Source organism: Octopus sinensis, linkage group LG28, assembly GCF_006345805.1.
Source record: "Octopus sinensis linkage group LG28, ASM634580v1, whole genome shotgun sequence".
Taxonomy (NCBI): Eukaryota; Metazoa; Mollusca; class Cephalopoda; order Octopoda; family Octopodidae; genus Octopus; species Octopus sinensis.
This window is the reverse complement of record NC_043024.1, coordinates 13746043-13760324: the sequence shown is the minus strand read 5'-3', so window position 1 is coordinate 13760324 and position 14282 is coordinate 13746043.

Below are 14282 nucleotides of genomic sequence, written 5' to 3'. Positions count from 1 at the left end.
CAGAGCCGCGTGTTTCGCTCATAAACACACGCATCACCCGGACTGAGATTCGAACTTGCGATCCCTCGATCGCTAGTCCGCTGCTCTAACCACCAGACCATGAACCTCCACACATACATACATACATACATACATGTTTGTTCCTTCTTGAGCTACGCCTTGCTCATAAGGGCCGGTTTCCCGGTTTCTTTGGCGTATAGGTTCCCCCCGTCCGTCGCAGGTGAGCTGCAAGATGCAGGAGGAAAGTGTGAGAGAAAGTTGTGGCGAAAGAGTCAGCAGAAGTTCGCCATTACCTTCTAGCGGAGCCGCGTGGAGCTTAGGTGTTTTTGCTCATAAACACACACATCACCCGGTCTGCGATTCGAACCCGCGATCCCTCAACCGCGCGTCTGCTGCTCTAACCACTAGGCCGTGTGCCTCCACAACACTGGTTTGGAAGTAATGGAATCATAAAGATGAGAATCTCATTGGATTATTATATAACATGGCGCGGTGTCGCTCGCTAATATTTGTCATTCAATAGTCGTCGTTGACGTTATCTTCTCAAATATGCTGCATTGTGTCATAGAATGCTGGAAAATGGCGGATTGACCAAAGAAAAGCTACCACACATAAAAACATTGCATGTATGTGTATATCAGATATACGCGTGTGTGTATGTATCAATACACGTCCGTGAGCATATATGTATGTAAGCAGATATGAATGCCTATACATGCATACGTATATTTATATATGTATACAAACATATATATGCATTCATATGCGTTATAATACGTGTATGTATGTGTGTGTATTTCTGTGTCTGTTCGTGTATTTTCTGTATATGTAACTAGAATTTCGTCCACTATATAAACACTTATGTAATTAATTCTGGATTTTACATAGAAGTCTAAAATTTAATTAGTATAATGTTCTTTTAAAAATGCAATTGATTTCACCAATAAAATGGCTTCTTTAGATAATTTATTATTTTAAAGATTTCTCTATTTGTTTTATTGTTTCTTTTATATGACTTTATTTAATCATTAATTAACAAATTCGAAATAAATACAGAACAAAAGATATTCCAATCATTAGCTTTGCTGGTATTCAAAAGTGTATTGTATGCGTTATACAATAGTCGTGTAATATTCACCAGCTGATTAATTACAGTCATATACATACATATATATGTGTATGTATATGTATATACATACAAATATACGTGTATATATACATATGTATATATATATGTATTATATATCTATTTGAATATATATATGTATAATATAATATATATATATATATATATTCTATGTATATTACATATATGAATGTATGCATACATATATTCATATATAATATATATATGCATATATATATAATATATTATATATATAAATATATATTAATATATGTGTATATATATATTATATATAAGAATTTATGCATACATATATAATATATGTATGTATGTATGTATGTATATAGTGTGTGTGTACACACTTTTCCGCGTTCGTGCTTCAAAATTTTTATAATTAGAATTCATTTTAATATTTATTACATGTTTATATGTATATACATATATACATGCATCTCTCTCTCTCTCCCTATATATATATATATATACTTAAATATTATATAAATGCATATATAAAAAGCGTATCAAATATATATTTACTATATATCAACGTCTCAGTTACATGCATTCACGCAGTAAGTTGTACATATATGTGTATGCATATATGCTTATGCTTACGCATGTATACATTTATGTATTTGCCTCTCTATACAGGTATTTCTGTAATTAATCAGTCGGTGTATAGTGCTCTTCCATTCTGTATATGCGTACACATGTGAATGTTTGCATGTTTCTTTCCATGTATGGACGCATATATTGCATTGCCGGATGAATTACAACAAATAATGCTGAGAGAGATGAGAATCATAAGCTGCGGCTTCTTCATCGGGTTGATGTTTCAATTACAGAGGCTATTCATTTCTCCCAGCTGAGTGTACAAAAGCACCGTGGTATAAACCGCCTTGCCCAAGGGCCCAACACGCCGCCTGTGGTCGAACTGACGTCCTTACGATTTTTACCCCAATACCCTGCCCACTAAGACGCGCATCTTCACTTTTATCTATTACACAGACTTAGATGTAACATAGCGACAGAAAAGTACACATAGAAGGCGGCGAGCTGGCAGAAACGTTAGCACATCGGGCGAAATGCTTAACATCACTTCGTCTGCCGCTTCGTTCTGAGTTCAAATTCCACGGAGGTCGACTTTGCCTTTCATCCTTTCGAGGTTGATTAAATAAGTACCAGTTACGCACTGGGTTCGATATAATCGACTTAATTCCATTGTCTGTACTTGTTTGTCCCCTCTGTGTTTAGCCCCTTGAGGGTAGTAAAGAAATAGGTATTTCGTCTGCCGCTACGTCCTGATTTCATGTTCCGCCGAGGTCCACTTTGCCTTTCATCCTTTCGGTATCGATTAAATAAGTACTAGTTTCGAACTGGGGTCGATATAATCGACTTAATATGTTTCTCTTCCCTTGTTTGTCCTCTCTGTGTTTAGCTCCTTGTGGGTAGTAAAGAAATAGGTATTTCGTCTGCCGCTACGTTCTGAGTTCAAATTCTGCCAAGGTCGACTTTACCTTTCATCCCTTCGGGGTCGATAAAATTAAGTAGCAGTTACGCACTGATGTCGAAGTAATGGACTTAATCCGTTTGTCCGTCCTTGTTTGTCCCATCTGTGTGTAGCCCCTTGTGGGTAGTAAAGAACTAAGAAACGTTAGCACGCAGGGCGAAATGCGTAGCCGTATTTCGTCTGCCGCTACGTTCTGAGTTCAAATTCCGCCGAGGTCGACTATGCCTTTCATCCTTTCGGGAACGATTAAATAAGTACCAGTTACGGTTACGCACTGGGTTCGATGTAATCGACTTAATCCGTTTGTGCGTCCTGGTTTGTCCCCTCTGCGTTTAGCCCCTTGTGGTCAGTAACAAATAAGAAAATAAACGCACAAACGTAATTGTACAGACATATATTTCACGTGGACAACATTCATGAACAAAATTCAGTTATATTTCAATCATTTCAATAAACTTTTTATCTGCGGCTTTCAGAATATATTTTCAATTATGCTTTCATCTGTTGTCATTCGTTCATATAAAATATGAGATCTTACAGATAATGGCAACAAGGAATGTGGGTATGCGAATATATAAATATTCTTCTGTCATCGTGACGAGGACCATCTGGGTAACATTAACGATGATTTATGACTTCTGCTACGACTTTCTTTAAATCAGGGATTCTCAACCATTCTTCATCTATGGACCCATTTCATTACTATTTTATTCTAATAGAACATAAAGCCATTCCATGTTTAGAAACTACGTCTACAGATACCTCTTTCAAAATTTCTATTTTGTTTCTCACACATTACCTTGTGTAGATTAAACATTTAGTATTCAGATTGCTCTGTTAAATGTAATACTTTTTCACTCAAATTGTCTTGAATTAATCATGCATTATCTTATAGCTTTGAGGTTTCAATGATGTGATTGTTTATTTTTAGAATATCAATGTATGTTAGGTGTGAGAGGCTAGATATCACCAGTTTGAATATAAAACATACAGAATATTTGGGCCGGATATGGCCAGTTTAAACCCTAAAGGGTTAAACTATTTAAATTGTTTAAGAAACCCAGCAGCTTCTTACAATACACACTAATATATACATGTAAAGCAAACCGTTTTCAATGGCCTTTACAATATTATTGTGATTTACCACTTACCTATGTTGCTTGTATGGACCCCAACATTATACATGGACCCTCAGGTTCCATATCGATCTCGGATTACAACCGTTGGTTTAAAGTAAAGAAGAGATGCCACCCATCGATCAGCAGCACGACCTTGAGGATTTCCAATCGAATTGCAAGACCAGAGCAGGACGCCTGTGAAACGAGACGAATGCAGTAGATGTCTTATGTGTGTCACATTGCTCTCTGCTGTTCTCGTTGTATTCCCTTCCCTTCCGTTGAAACTAGAAGTTTCCTTCCGCAGAACTCGTCCACTTCGCAATCAAATTTCCTCACGAATAGATAGACATGCATAGGTGGGGTACACTGGAGTGGCTGTGTGGTAAGTAGCTTGCTAACTAACCACATGGTTCCGGGTTCAGTCCCACTGCGTGGCATCTTGGGCAAGTGTCTTCTGCTATAGCCCTGGGCCGACCAATGCTTTGTGAGTGGATTTGGTAGACGGAAACTGAAAGATGCCTGTCGTATATATGTATATATATATATATATATGTATGTATGTGTGTGTGTGTGTGTGTCGGTGTTTCTCTCCCAAACATCGCTTGACAACCGATGCTGGTGTGTTTACGTCCCCGTCAATTAGCGGTTCGGCAAAAGAGACCGATAGAATAAGTACTGGGCTTACAAAGAATAAGTCCCGGGGTCGATTTGCTCGACTAAAGGCGGTGCTCCAGGATGGCCGCAGTCAAATGACTGAAACAAGTAAAAGAGTAAAAGAGTACAAACATATATACAAACGCGCACGCACATACACTTACGCACACTAACAAATACACACACACATATATATGTAATTATAATTAAGATTCCGTAAAATTGGGGTAATTAAATTAGAGATATTCCAAATGTATAAGAGAGTATGTTCAGATAAAATATTTAAACAAATTTGGCCAAATAAACACTTAATGAATATACTGCATGATTAAAATTGCATAACGTATATATATAGTTCACTGTAATTGTGAATTCTTAATTTATTTTATTTTTAAATCAAGCCGTATATCCAGGACAACAAAAACCAAGACAGGACGAGTATCTCGTGTCATTTCTAACATCTAATTAGAGTATGGTGAATTTGAAGTAACTAATTAATTATTGCATGTCTTAAGGCTGATTCTGCTATATCCGAAGTGATAGGATAGGATCTCCATACACTGGGTATTCCCTTTTAAGAGACAAGGTGAGAATGTCTGAAAGATCTAGACGGGTGATTTGCAGTTTAGAGAGGAATAAAATAGTAGATAGAAGAATAAAGAGGAAAAGTGTAGGTAGAAGAATACAGAGAGGAGAATAAAGTTCGCAGCTCTTTCAGAGGTTGTGGAGTTTGGTACGTACTTCAGTGAAGATATAGGCCCTTAGGTATAATCCCAGGGAAATCCAGGCATTTTTTGGCAGTAGTTTGAATATTGGGTTTGTGTTGAAGGAATAGAATTAAATGATTAGCTTGTATGAAAAAGGTCCACCTGGGTAAAAAGAGAGTGAGAAAGACAGATATGGGTTGTGAGTGAGTGAATAGAAGAGAAAGGAGAAAGAGGGAAAAGAAAAGGAGGAGATAGGTGTGGGAAAGAATGAATGAGAGCGAAAGGAAAATAAAATTAAAAAAAGTGAAAAATAAAGATAAAAATAAAATGCCAATATTATTCTTCGAAAGGATTGGTTCAGTGTGAGAGGTCAGGTATTAAGGTTTTGGTAAAATAGAGGAGGAAGGTATTTATGTCTATCAGTTAAACAGAGGAATCGTAGGTTTGGTATGGCCAGAACGAAAATTTAGTTCAGTGATGTGTAGGGACAATTAAGAATAGATGTTTAGTTTAAGGGGCTACATAAAGGATAAAAAATGGATAAAGTATAAAAATTAAAGTATTAAAAATTAGAAATTAATTTTTAATCTATAAGATTAAAAATTTAAATTTAAAACTAATAATTAAAAACATGATTATTGTAGTTAATTAGCTTCTAAGATACTTCTGCTAATAGAGAAGAAATGGAAAAACGTACGTATATTGTAACGACCGTGGAGGCATATAGGCAAGTGTTATGTGTATTTATTTTGCTTGCATTCGGACTTACGGAAGAATCTAAAGGTGCGACAGAATTTATGCTTACAGGTAGAGAAGGCTTCGTGTGGTTTATTGAGTAATTATGCTGAATTACAAATTAATATTTGAAGGGATTCATTCAGACACACGTGGAAAGTTGGCCTTGGTATGGGACTCCAGAATTTATTATGGCTCAGGATACCCTATATGATATTTTCTTATTTACCAGAGGGTGTATGTGGTTGGCTAGGGACGTGGATTTGCTATGCTCCTCATATTTAAATGAATTCAGATATGCCGAATATCTTCCTTTCAAATTAATAGAAGACCCGACGTAATGGCTTGTAGAAATGTACAATATATTGCGGACAATCAATTTATATACCACGTTAAGTCGCCAGAGGTTGGCTTGCAGCGGGCATACGGTACCAGACCGGCAATTGCAGCTGTCAGTTTTGCGTGAGTTAGTTGTGGAAACGGCTAGTTTTAATACATCCAATAAGCAATTCAAATTCCCCTTCCTCTAATTAAATATTCTAAATGCTTTGAGATACTCGTCCTGCCTTGGTTCTTGTTGTCCCTTTATATATACATATATATATATATAGCTATATATATATATATATATATATATATTATATATATATATATATATATATATATATATAAATATCTTTATATACATAAAACTGAGAATGTGTGTCTGTCTATCTGTCTGTCTGTCTGTGTGTTTACCTAAAACTTGAAAACTACACAACCAATTTCATTCAAATTTTACACATGCCTTACTTAGGGTCCGGGGAGTGTCATCGGCCAACAATTTTAACTTTTTGTCTAGTGTGAGCCCACGGCAATATCATATCTTCTCCACTACGATTCCCTAAAACTTGAGAACTACACAACCAATTTCATTCAAATTTTACACATGCCTTACTTAGGATCTATGTAGTTTCAAGGGCAAAAACATGTTCAACTTCTTGCCTAGAGCGAGCCCATAGCAATATCATATCTTCTCCACTATTACAGTATTACGTGTTAAAAATGAAACAAATACATTTCTCTATTTTATGTCAGATACTTTCACTTTAACAATAAAAATAATAATAACAATTGAATTATAGGTAGTAAGTAATAATTAAAATCAAACTAAAGTATAATATTATCGTAACATAACAAAAGTAAAAGTAAAAATTGGTATACAATTGCATCAATGACTTGCACTTGAATCAGTGGTTTCACATGAATGGGAATAAAAAGAAAATAAAATTTAAGTGCAGAAATGGAATTGTCCAGATGGAGGTGTGCAAGGCTTTTACATTAGATTATTTGCTAATTAGCTAGCATTAAGCATTCTACTGAGTACCGCCGTTAGTTTATTTCTGATCCATAAAGGCCTATAGCTTCAACAGAGTACTGCTTTTTGGTTTACCGTAAGGTTTGTTGTTATTATTATTTCTGTTTAACTATTGTTGTCACGTTTGTTGGTTCCTCGTAAGGGAAGCGTTGATGTGTTGCATTTGTTAAATAATTGTAAACCGTACCCCCCCCCCCTATTGGAGAAGGAGCTTTGGTTATTGTTTAAAAATTGAATTGTGTTCCTGTTTGGGGAAATTGACAGTATTTTCACCGTTTACACGGAAGTATTTTTGTTAAAATGTCTTCGATAGAAGAAAGTCCAAAAAGGAATTTCGCTGCAGCCGTCGGATTGTAGCCACACTTCTATACCAGAGGGAGGACAAGATCCAATTGATCGAAATTACAAGAGACGGGCTAACAATTCCAGTCTGTTATATATTTTGAGTATTGTTATCACTAGCGATATCAAGATATAACTTTGTATTTTGTATTTTATGTGTAGATGTATATACATAGATGTACATGTAATATGTACACATATATACATGCACTATCACTACGACCCGGCAACGACGGGTCTTTAATGCTAGTATATATATATATATATATATATACATACACACACACACACACACACACACACATATATATATTTATATATATATATATATATATATAGATAGATAGATAGATAGATAGATAGATAGATAGATAGATAGATAGATAGTTATATAGACATATATGTATTTATGTCATCACGAGTTGAACTGAAAAACTGATATCATTTCTAGGTGATAAGTACTGAGTGAAGGCACCGATGTTTATCTCGTTCGTTTTGGGGAAATATTTATCATGAAAAGAAAAAAAAATATGCACCAGACTAATTATTGAAACTGATAAAATAATTAAATGTTGATTTTGTTTTCCTTGCTTTGCTAATCCGTTTTCGTTCACTGTTTTCTCATCTAATTAAATTCTTAACTAAAATAACTGACGGTCTATAAACTGTAAATTAGATTATATTCTTGCTAATTATAGTAATTAGCAATTAGTATTTTTCAAGTGTTCTTTAACTACATGTCATTTTAAAGTTGACAAATACGTACACATTAAAACTTTGGTTTTGATGCTTTTTTTATCTTCTATTTTTTTGGTTTGTTTATCTTCGTGTCAGTCCATGTAAAATTAACCATAAATAAGAAATAGACGGTAAGCTCTAGCGATGGGTGTTTGTATTAGAATGTAATATGTCTACGGTTACATCAGAATTATAGATGCTAGAATGGCTATGAGGGTTATGTGGTGAAGGATATCACTTGGAAACCACATGGTTAAAAGTTCAGCACAACTATACCTTGGACCAATTTTTTTTTTTTTTGTTAATTGTCGATCAGTGTTCTGTGAGAAACTGTGGTAGATGGAGGATATGTGGAATCCCGTCATATATATAGATGTAGATACGTGTGTGTTCATGTTTGTCCGTGTGTGGAGGGATATGGCCTAGTGGTTAGAGCAGTGGACTCGCGGGTTCGCATCTCAGACCGGGTGATGTGTGTGTTTATGAGAGAATTACCTAAGCTCCATGTGGCTCTGGCAGAAGGTAATGGCGAAACTTCTGCTGACTCTTTCGCCACAACTATCTCTCACTCTTTCCTCCTGCATCTTGCAGCTCACCTGAGACGGACCGGCGTCCCGTCCAGGTGGGGAACATATACGCCAAGGAAACCGGAAAACCGGCTCCTATGAACCAGGCATTGCTCGAGAAGGAGCAAAAATGTTTGCACGTGTGTCCTCATGTGTGTGAGTGTGTGTGTGGCTAGGTGTGTTTGACCCAACCACCTCTCAACAAACGATGATCGTCAGTTTATCTTTCCTGAATTATCGGTTCAGCCAAACAATGAAGTGAAATGCAATAATTACCAAACGTATGTAGTGTGGTGGATTTGTTTGTGTGATACTTTCAAGCCGGTTCCCCAGAATGGCTGCCATCCAATGATTGAAAGAAGTGAAAAACAAAAGAGGAGACAAAAGATACAATATTGATGTTATTGTTGTTTAACTCCAGTTCTACATTAACTCAGCACATCTTTGGAGCGATCCAATGTACTCGCCCACACTCTGACTGTTTCTTTTAAAGCAGTGTTTCGCATAAACTTTGCAAGTTTCAGCAATGCAATTCAATCGGACAATCGTTAGTTTATACTGTCACTCTCTGTACATATTGATCTTCTTATGTACGGTTAGGAGAAACCCGAAGAGTCCTTACTCTTTTTATTGATTTATATCCACATACATTCTTGAAATAAGACTCATACAGCTTTCAAGAAGAAAGCCAAACCCTGAAATGCAGTTTATGATGTAGCACTTGAAGGAGAAAAGAACTGCGCCCTTGAGGGTCTACGAGATTGGTTAAAAGAAAAGAAGAATTTAACTGAAAAGGAAGAATTTAATATCAAAACCAAAGTGTGGAATCTTGCAACGAAGAATACTTCCACAAACAACTTGGTATTTTGCATTAACAAAAAATAAACTAAAAACTGATTTTTGTAGCTGTGGACCTCGAAGCAGATAAAACTATTATTTATAATCCGAACTACTCCATGTTCTACAGTTAAAAATAAAATAGTTCATGTTTTCTTGAAGTTTCGGAATTGCTATCATATGTTCGGACTTGCATTTGACCGTAGTGTACTGAGTCAAGCTCTACTTGGGGATAAACAACATGAATTCTTCTAGAAAATTCTATCTTGAAGAACAGTTCAAGGATTTGGTCACTACAAAATACTGCTATTAACACCAGACTTCGTGATTATATGAGACAAGCTATCCGAAGAATCATTTGTTGAATCATGCCTATTGGGTTTTTCAATAAAACCATATTATATGAGCCAACGAAATTCGATAAGTAAATTTCACTGGAATTTCTGAATATCGTTTTACATCGAAAATAAACGAAAGGCATTTGACACTGATTTACACGGATTTAAGCATCCACTTTCTAATTGCAACTCACTTCCTCTATTATTCTCAGACGTGTACCAATGTATTTGATTTCTTACGTTGTAGGAAGAACGCTGAAGCCATTGACATATTAGATGATAGTTGTCTTCACACTTTACCGCCATTTTCTTTCCCTCCGCAAAAGGAAAAACTAAAATGGCCAAGAAATTGTTCTCCTGTTAGCTTCAGTGTAGTCTTTCTTACGCTATTATTTCTTCATTCCCAATTTGACTTCAAATACTATAATCATGTTTGGCAAAATTTCTCTCTTGTCTCTCATAAACTATTGCAGCTTTTATATTGCAAATCTTTGTCATACTCACTAATGCTATAACACTTAGCTGTTCGTCTTTATGTGTCTTCAACTGATCGACTACTGTAGACTTTTCGCTCTTCTGTTTATTATTGATGGAAAGAAATCCCATTAATTGCAATAGTTCTAAAACTAAAGAAATAAAAAAAAGGTAAGCAAACAACCGAAAATTTGGTTACACAAATTGATGCTGTTGAAGTGGTGGACTTAGGCAAATAAATTTTATTGCATTCTTGGGTTTTGTAAAATACTTATTTCTTAGGTATATTAGGTTAAAACATTTGAAATATTAACCGGAGTCTCTAAAGTGTCTTTATTTTAATGGGTATCATCATGAAATTGCCGTTCGTCTGGCGATCTGCCGGCTTTTAGAAATGTTCGGACATAGTATCTTTTTTTTTTTGTTGATTAACTTCATATCACAATTCGAACACGCTTATGATCAAAGAGGTTCCAGCTGTGACCGTACAGTGTTTTTATCCCCATTGGGCCTCATTTCAATTGTGACTTAATAAATTTAATACGATGTTGCAAAGACGATGCACTGCAGCGAAAGAAAGCAGAATCAGCTTCTTTAGGTCTTCACGTTGGACCATTCATATTTTGAATGGCATTTATGAAACAAAAATAGATTCTGACTGAGAATACTTTCTGAAGATAGTGCGGTACTCAATACGTATGTTTGACATTGCTGTTCATTTATCTATTTTCGGTGATGCCTTAGATCATCCATAATCAGGCCTTTCATGATATATATGTCTCAGAGCAAGACGACGAGCTGGCAGAAACGTTAGCACGCCGGGCGAAATGCGTAGCCGTATTTCGTCTGCCGTGACGTTCTGAGTTCAAATTCCGCCGAGGTCGACTTTGCCATTCATCCTTTCGGGCTCGACAAATTAAGTACCAGTTACGCACTGGTGTCAATATAATCGACCTAATCTGTTTGTCTGTCCTTGTTTGTCCCCTCTGTGTTGAGCCCCTTGTGGGTAGTAAAGAAATAGATATTTCGTCTGCCGCTACGTTCTGAGTTCAAGTTCCGCCGAGGTCAACTTAGCCTTTCATCCTTCCGGGGTCGATAAATTAAGTACCAATTACGCACTGGGGTCGATTAATCGATGTAATCGACTTAATCCGTTTGTCTGTCATTGTTTGTCCTCTCTGTGTGTAGCCCCTTTTGAGTAGTAAAGAAATAGGTATTTCTTCTGCCGCTACGTTCTGAGTTCAAATTCCGCCGAGGTCGACTTTGCCTTTCATCCTTTTTGAGTCGATTAAATAAATACCAGTTACGCACTGGGGTCGATATAATCAACTTAATCAGTTTGTCTGTCCTTGTTTGTCCCCTCTATGTTTAGCCCCTTGTGTGCAATAAAAATAAGAAGCATATTATGCTAAAAAAATATATAGAAATATATGGTCTATTCAATATCGTTATATATAAACTTAGTGGTTGTTTAATCACTGTGCTCATGGGTGGTTATTGCAGAAAGAAGCAATAACTCCTCAAATATGCGTATACACCCGCGTATTAGTTTTCTATCTTACTTTTCTATATATTTCGTCTCTTTGGTCGGCATGAGGCGCTTCCGTGTGTATGTGCCTGCGTGTAGGGTGTGAGTATTGCTCTCTGGAAGAAATCGACTGAGGGGAGACCTACAGTAAGAAGCGCTGCACTAGGTTTCAATATTCAATACACATTCTATAACGTGATGACTCTACAAGCAGATACTGGCTCAAGGCAAGGCAAGAACATTATCGTTCTATTTTGCCGAACCTCTAAGTTGCGGGGAGGTAAATATGCCAACATTTGTTGCGAAGCGATGTTGGGTGCGGACCAACACAGACACAAATATACATACATAATTAGGTGTACACACACACACACACACACACATAATATATATATATATATATATATATATATATATATATATATATATACACATACATATTTATTATGTGTATATGTTTGCTCGTGTGTATGTATGTATACGTCTGGTTTCTTTCAGTTTCCGTCCTCCAAATCCAATCCCAATTCTTTGGTCGGCCCGAGGCCTTTCTTCAAGACACTTATCCAACGTGCCATTTAGTTGGATTGAACCCGGAACCATGTGGTTGGAAAGCAAGATTCTTACCACACAGACACACCTGCCAACAAATTATACCTCGCTTTTTATGAGGGTGCGTGTGTATTTAAATCCATTAGTGTCGTATGAAACTTGAATTTTACACAGAAGAAACAGCATCAACAGATGAAATTCTCTGATTAAAGACTTGATTAAAATAATTAAAGAATTTATTGAGATACATGAAATACACATCGCTCACTGAAAATCATTTGAAAATTACCGTGAACAATTCACAATCCAAAAGATCGATAAATACACAAATTCACTGACAAAAATGCAAACGGGTAATTGAAAATAAAAACACGGATCATACAGGGAATAAAGAACACTTAAATATAAGAACAATGGAATATTGATAAGTTTATATCTCACCTTGAACTTTAGCTCTATAGAATACAGGAGCGAGATATGTGCACTAAATATATTCTACATAAAAGCCAGTAAACGCAAGATGAAAACAAGTGGTTTGTACAAGACAAAAACAGTAAACAGAAGCCACATAATCGCCAATAGGGATAGAACGTTTACTAGATATTATCTGCTCATGAAGAATCGTGCGGTAGCTAGAACAATCTAGAAGAGAGAGAGAGAAATGGGGGGGGGAGAAGAAAAGTACAGTAACAAATATGGTTAAACATATTGGGAACCGATAGGTCAAAACGATAAGAGCAGGACCTAAGGCTACAAACAGTAACCAAATTAAAATATCTCTGATCTGATAATATTTGTGGAACCACAAAATGAAGACAAACTCTGTTTTAGAAAATGGCGTTGTGTACAAATACAAAGCAGATTATAAAAGATATGTTTGGTCACTTGACGAGGACAGAGCAAATGTAATACTCAAAATAAACCGCATACTTTATATCACAGGTGAGATATATGAATCCCGCTGCTTCGTTCCTTGATGGTTGTATAGGGAATTTAGACGGGAACGGAATTGCGAAACTTATGAATATTTAAACGGCGGCTTAATCTACAAAGGGAGTCGGAAATAACATCGCAGTAGGCCAGAAGTCAGGTACCAAAACCTTTGGCATTTTATTTATTATATTGCATCAACGTTATAATAATCATTACCAATACTATTAAGGTGGCGAGCTGGCAGAATCGTTAATGCGCCGGACGAAATGCGTAGCTACGTTATGAGTTCAAGTTTCGCCATGGTCGTCTTTGCCTTTCATCTTTTCTGTTCCCCAGGGTACCCATACTATATTTTCCCGTAAGATGTCAGTTCAGTTTTGCATCCCACCATTCTTCTCTTCAGAAAACACTTTACATTCCTTGCAATTCCGAAGAGATCTAAGCACTCAAGGATCCACGAACGAGGAATCATGTAATGCGCTTTGCGATAGTCAATCCAGGCCATTCCCAGATTTGTTCTCCTTCGTTTATTATCTTGAATTACCATTTTGTCTATCAACCGTTGATCTTTGGTACCTCTGCATCTCCTTCTATAGCCTTTTTGTTCCGGCGGTAATATATCGTTCTCATCAAGCAATTTATAGTTCTTCTACAATTACTACTACTCCTCCTCCTCCTCCTACTACTACTACTACTACTACTACTACTACTACTACTACTACTACTACTACTACTACTACTACTACTACTATTACAACAACTACTACTAC